This window comes from Triticum aestivum, unplaced genomic scaffold (genome assembly GCF_018294505.1).
Source record: "Triticum aestivum cultivar Chinese Spring unplaced genomic scaffold, IWGSC CS RefSeq v2.1 scaffold164196, whole genome shotgun sequence".
In the NCBI taxonomy this organism is placed as follows: Eukaryota; Viridiplantae; Streptophyta; class Magnoliopsida; order Poales; family Poaceae; genus Triticum; species Triticum aestivum.
The window spans coordinates 1-7,404 of NW_025234090.1; the positions used below are offsets into that span (position 1 = coordinate 1).

Genomic DNA, 7,404 nt, shown 5'->3' on the forward strand with positions numbered 1-7,404 from the left:
CACCGCCGCCAAGGAAGAAAGTGCCTGAGGAAACGATTGACCACTTCATTCGTATGGCTCAACCACCAGCTCCCAAGCCTGTTGACACAGACTATGAGCGCCACATCAGGAAGTTAAATCGAGCACGTCTACGTAAGGAGGCGAGCTCGGGATCAAGCAAACAAGAAGCAGCTGTCAAAAAATGCGGGAAAACCATTCCTCAGCTGGGAGAACAGGCGGCGCAATCGATCCCCTCGCTTGGTGTGCCAACAACACGTGACAGTACGCGCGCCCAATATTATTGTGGGCAAACAGTTTACGTTCCTGAGGTGGGCAATGTGGTAATAACGGAGGACCATATAATGCAGGCTGAAGTTCTCAAAATCACTGTTAGACAACTCCTCGAGATCGAGCCCATGCCTGTACTTAGAGAGGATGAAATAAAACGGAAATATGTCCGGGGCAAACCTTTGGTCGAGCCAGACAAGGTCAAGAACCTCCCAACGAGAATATATGAATTGCATCAATGGTACATAAACATTACCAAGATTTCCGATCGATTGTCCCTCATGGTGAATGTCAAGGAGGAGCATTACTACCATGAGAAAGTTGTGTCCGTTGAGTATTCTGAACTGTTTCAGTTATACAATCAAGACGCACTCGACAAGTCTATCGTCAGTTGCTATTGTCTGTAAGTGATTTCTTTCTGTAATTTAAGTCTCAAGCTAGCTATGGTGATCCTTTTGATCAATCATTACCTGTAATTATCCTCACTATATTCTTTTCTGTGGTATTATATGCAGGATGAAGATGTATGAAATGAGAAAAGGTGGACGCTTTGGCATTGGGTTCATTGACCCAAACACCGTTAATGAATACACATGGAATATAGATCCACGTCATCAAAAGGCCGTAGAGGACAGCATGCTACAGTTCTTGAAGCGCCTCAAATACAATGAAGATATACTACTTCCTTACATCTTCCAGTGAGTCACACTGTCTTGTACTACAAATTCTCTGTTTTTGCCTACTAGCTAGCTACATGTTTTTGCTTACATATGCCCGCTTAATTAAGACATGCAAACGTGTGTGCATGCAGATTTCACTAGGTCTTGTGTATCATTAAAGTTCACGCCGGAACAGTTGAAATACTGGACTCACTACTCAAAGAAAAAACTGACTATAACATCTTGTTTGGGATAGTCAACAGGTAATTTCAATCATTATTAACTATATATCTCGGCCTATTTAGTTCGTCATTTCATGATATGAACTATTTAATAACCCCTTTATTCATTTTCTTTGTCGGCGGGCAGGGCTTGGGCAAGGTTCATCAGCGTCACGGAAGGCGAATGGAAAGAAAAGCTTAAATGGGGAAGACCCAAGGTAAGTAATTAAGTAGTACTAGCTAGCTAGCTAGCTGCCATCTCTTGAATTATCATGCTTGATTAATTATTATCTGATCAAATTCCATTCTCGTAAAGGCCCTGAAGCAGGCGCAGGGGACTGATCTGTGTGCATTCTGCGTTTGCGAGAACATTCGCATGATGGCGTCCGAAAGGAGCAGATCTCAAAGACAGGAATGGTACGCTTGTCAAAACACTATTCACAATTTTTACACCATTATCGATATCTAGTCACACAACTAATACACATGCATATTGATCTCCTTCTTAACAGTTCAGAGAGGTGCGGGAAAAGCTCCTAGAAACGGAGCGCGTAGAAGCACTTCAAGAGGAAATAGCGGGATTTTTGCTCGACCAGGTCATAAATCCGAAGGGAGAATACTATTACCCGCTACAGCCCCCATGAAAACCACTTCCAATTGTTATCGTGCTCCGAAGGCACCAATTAGGCTAATGCCACTGGCTCCGAAGGCAACATGCATATGTAGGAGAAATTGTATGTAGCTATACATGTGTGTATGTGTGAATTAATTAATATGATGGTTTGTGAGACATTGATGATATATATATGCATGATTGGTTCTGCTAGAAATTCTATTTATATATATATATATATACAATACCAGCAAACGGAAAAGAATTAAAATGGAAACACAAAATTAAATGAAAAAGAAATCATAAAACTAAAAACCCCCAAACCTTATAGTACCGGTTGGTCTTACCAACCGGTACTAAAGGGCTCCAGGCCCCTGGCGCTGGCTCGTGCCACGTGGTTTCCCTTTAGCACCGGTTCGTGCTGAACCAGTACTAAAGGGGGGGGGCCTTTAGTGCCCACACTTTAGTGCCGGTTATGGAACCGGCACTAAAGGGCCTTACGAACCGGTGCTATTGCCCGGTTCTGCACTAGTGGCTTGTGACAACCAACGATATGTACAGTTTTTCAAGAGATGCATGCAACTTTGGTACCTCCACCAAATTCTCACAATTGCTTATACTAAGATCCCGGAGTCAAGGAGGCAACACATTTCCATCATCAGATATTGTTGATGGAAGTGAACCAACTAAGTTGGAACAATCAGACAAGTCTAGACATCGAACACGATTTAAGTTTCTGAATTCTACCGCTGGCCATTCTACAACACCGTTATTAGCTGAAATAAACAACTTCTCAACAAAACCAAAATGTTTCCATATATTCTTCTGTATTTGGGATGGTTTCGGTGAGAAAAGACATTCGCAATCTCTTATTTCGAGCTTCTTAGTAAATCTGCATGGTATCCTATTCAGTTGCTCCACAAAGCACTCTACACTGTTTATCAAACCTCTAAGTTATAGTTCCACCTTAGAGTCACCAAGCCTAGAGAAACAAAATTTAGTAGAAAGCCAACCAACTATAGGTTCCACTGAAATGATGCCACTAAACTCGAGATTGGATTGTACAGACAGACTAATCAGCTGATAAGGGGGAATGCATCTTGCCCTATTTAGAAGTAGATCTTCAAGCAAACTGAGCTTCTTGGGCATGCTTGCAAGCATTGGGGCTTCAGAAATATGTAGCTTCTTGAGCAGAGGGAATGATACAAATGCAACTTGTCCTGCCACCTCCTTGTGCCATCTCTCTAGCTTAGGCATGTTTGCAAGTATCATGGTTTCTAGTTTAGGAAACAAGGGTAGTGGAGAAGTACAGAATTCCACATTGTGTGAACCATCATTATCAATGCATAAACTTGTCAAGCTATCAAGACTATCCAAATCCAAGTACACGAGAGAGGGAAGCTGCCATAATGGTGGGAGGTCCTTGCAGTTTTTCCACTCACTCAAACGAAGCTCACTGAGATGTTCTAACAGTATACAGTTGTGCATCCATGATGAAAATTTACCACCAGTATAATTACATAGAATTAGGACTTCAAGTGTATTGTGAGGACAAAGGGCCTCTAATATCTCTTCTGCATTAGTATCTTGGTATCTAACATTTGTGCTATAATGTCTATACCACTCAAGCGATAATCTTTTCAAATGCTTGGTGGACATATTGCCTTGTTTAGCATTTTCTGCGGTATGCACTTTTCCCAGCTCTGTCAAAGAAAGAGCATCGCCTAGATTCAATTTTTTTAGTTGATCAATTCCACGTCCTGCTTCACAAGAAATGACAAAACTCGTCAATGTCTGCAAAGAATTCATCTGACCAACACCTTGAGGCATACGCTCCAAACTATGACACCCAACGAGGAAGATGTGTAGAAGACTGCTCATATCTCATGCCTTCTGGCAATTTCGTGAGGTGTACACAACCAATGAGCTTCAATGTTTGCAAACTATACAACATGGTAGTGGCTTCAGGCAGTGCAAATATATCAGAATAAGAACAATCCAGATAGCGAACATGCTTCAGGCTTGTTGTCTCAATTGAGAATATCTTCAATGCTCTCAAGGACATCAATTTCGACTTGGCCATACTTAGAGGAACCTCGGTCCTGAATTTCCTTTGGAACACTAGTACGTGCGAGGTTGGGGAGCTAGAATTTCCTTCATGGCTGCAATAGTATTATTACTCACATAATCGATCGACAAATGTCGAGCCTCATGGTGTAATGAACTAGAAACCGTGGATCATTGCAGACTTTCTTGATTTGATGAAGACTCTTGCAAAATGGAGCAATCATTTCCCCTTACGGAGCCAACAAGGTCATGCATGAGATCATGCATCTTGCAAGTAGTTGGTCGGTGGATGAAGTCATTCTTTTGAATCTCCATATCTTGGAGGAAACATCTCAAAATTAGCACATCAAAAATTTGTTGGCCTCTAGCTTCTGAAGGAATAAAGTCATTTTCCATCCATAGTTGGATTAACATGTCTTTGTCAATTAGGCTATCCTTCGGGACAATAGCACAGAAGGAAAAGCATATTTTTGCGTCTGATGGCAAGTGATCATAGCTTAGCTGTAGTGCAGGTACAATCTTAGTTGCGAGGACATGATGCTTCCAAACATCACTATCCAGAACAGAAAACCAGTCACTTTGTTGCTTTGAACTAAGTAAGGCTGCTATGGTCTTGATTGCAAGAGGCAACCCTTTACACTTGTGGACAATACTCTTAGTCATTGAAATGAATTCCTCTCGTTTTTTCACTCCCCTTCCAAATGTGTTTATGTGAAAAAGCTCCCATCATTGATCCTCATTTAGAAGAGATATGTGATGTGGAGGAAGTGTGCCCATGATAGAAGCAACTTGATTGCTGCGGCTTGTCACTAATATAGCACTACCCGAGCCAGCATGTGAGCATAACAATGATTTCATAGCATCCCACTTCTGTCTATCTTCGTTCCAAACATCATCCAACACTAGGAAGTATCTTTTGTTTCCCAACACTTCACTAAGTTTCTTATGCAGTGCCTCCATCTCACTCAAATTACACTTGTTCATTGTGGCCACTTGTATCATACATCGGGTTATTTCTTCAATAACGAACTTGTCGGAGACGCGTACCCATAAGACCAACTCAAAATGATGCTTTACCCTTTGATCGTTGTGCACAAGTTGAGCAATGGTGGTCTTACCAACTCCCCCCATACCGACTATGGGGAGCACCATCACATTGTTATTGTTACTATTCTTGTGGGAGCGGTCGAGCAATATCTTCACCACTTGTTCCTTCTCATCTTGTCTGCCGACAATCTCTCTTTCATCAACATGAGAGTGTGTTTGTGGATGATCAACATTCGGTGCCTCGACGTGTTGCAGGAAGTGGAAACTGTTCATCTCCACAACCAGTTCATCGATCATTTCAAGGGCATCCTTCATCTTCCTGCTCATGGAGAGACGGAAGAGAATGGTGCTCTTGACGGTGAAGTAGCTCAGCACCTGGAATGAAAACAAATAAAATATACATTAAAGTGCTTCTATTTCCAAATGAAATCCTTAAATTGAAACTTAAAAACTCCCCTTCCCAAATTAGAACCGAAAAGAGAAAACAGAGCTAGCCAGAGTGAGAAATTGTCTTTGCAGTTTACCACTTTTTTGTGAATTTACACAAGAACGTGTGCAATGAATATTCAAGTGTTTCTTCACACTCAGATCTAATTCTGCGCTTGTGTTCTTATATATGTAAATTTGTTTTGCTTCCTGCAATGAGGTCCCATAGCTCAGTAAGTTTACAAGAGGTAATGTATTCACTTGAATCACTTCTATAAAATGAACTTTGTGATCTAAATGCTCTTATATTTCTTTACGGTGGGAGTATTTACAGATAACAGAGCTCTGACTAAACTGAAAGAGAGTCAACCGGAGTGGTTAGAGACGACCAACCTTGTGTACGGTGGAGCTCCCGTGGATCTGGGCGGAGGCACGGAGGCGGAGGCACGGTGGGATCTGGCCGTTTCATTTAGACAAAGAAGAGAAAAACATGTTTACAAGGAGCAACTCATTCTTGCTTTCGACTGAACATTTCCATCAAGGGAAGAGATTCATCCAGACCCTGAGAATACAAGTTTGATGGTTTAATTAGTTTATTTGCGGAGTTGCAGCAGTGATTATTTACGGAGAATATATAAAAAGATGGTTCTCTTTTGTGAGTGGGGATTTTATGTATAGTATAATCACCTTTCTTTCTCATAAGCGATTTTCTTCTTCAACGCTTAGCCAACAACCAGTATGTTTGGCCTGCACAAAGTGTGTGGGCAATATATTTGTGGTCTTTTCAAATAGTTGAAAAGAATGTATGGGTAAAGTATTTGATAGTTTATGACATAATTTCGACCAAGTAGTCCGCATGTGAATAGATTCAGAGCAAATATAAATAGGAATTTGACAAGGAAAACGATCTCGGTGAAACTGATTTCCCTAGGTCAACTAGTATTAGCACTGCCATGCTTCCACTTTTATGGTCGGACTTAGTAGAAGAGTTTGTTTCTGTTGGCCACGTCACTGGGTTTTTGATGGATTCAATATGTGTTTGACTGAATGGACACACAGGGCAACAAGAAGAGAGGGAAAACATGGCAACAAGACCCCGGTGAGTGCTTCGTCACGACTCGTGTTGCTGTCACAGATGGATATTATTGGAATGAATCAAAAAGGGCACATACTTTACTGTATACATTGTCTTTTTCAGAGTATTTTATACCACAGCTTCATCACACAGTAATTCCTAAACTTCTTCTCTCCAAAGTCCGTACACTATGATATAAAATCCACTACTGATGTACTAGTGTATAGAATGTTGGAATTAAACCCGACTTCCGGTCCGATGTACTAGCGTATGATAGAGTTTTCATTTGGTCTTGACAAACCAAAATCGGCAATTTTGGGGATCATATGATCATCCAGTAGTACATTTGCCGGTTTAAGGTCCATATGAACAATTCTTTTTTCCTCATGAAGATAGCGCAGACCCTTGCAAATTCCGATGATTATGTCATAACGTGTTTCACATTCAAGTCCCCTTAATTCATCTGCAGAAGAATGAATACATAAAAAAAGTGAGGAGTTATGTTAAACTACATACTGAGCAATGATGGAACATTTTCAGTGATGAAGCATGACTTGAAAACTGATTACTATTCAAGGCAGTAAGTTAAAGAAATAAGGATCATACCAGTAATATGGCTATCAAGACTTCCATTGCTGATGTACTCCAAACAGAGCAATCTATCATTTACATTGACCCATTTATTTTCTGTTGAACTAAGAAACAGAAGCCAAGAAACCGGACAACATTTTGATGATTAGTGTTTGTGAGGCTACTAAATTCACGGCGAAATGCCTTGTCATCAACTGTGTGTTGGTTCACATACATCCTCTTCACAACAACAATAACCCCGTTTCGTAGTATACCCTGTTGGTCAGCATTTAAATGATGCTCAGCCCTACAATAACAAAACAGAGTGGCCAAGTTCTGCTTCTACTGGTAGTGTTTTTTTAAATAAACATTAGGAGAGTTTCCTGCAGTAATTTTGTTAATAAATTAAAGTTCTTAATATAGAAGGATACAAAACAAAACGAGAAGAATCAGTGGTAC

General features: G+C 40.7%; 1 pseudogene; it reads right to left on the reverse strand.

The window, feature by feature from the left end:
* Positions 1-2,288: 2,288 nt before the first annotated feature.
* Positions 2,289-5,249, reverse strand: LOC123176142 (putative disease resistance protein RGA3; annotated as a pseudogene).
* Positions 5,250-7,404: the final 2,155 nt, after the last annotated feature.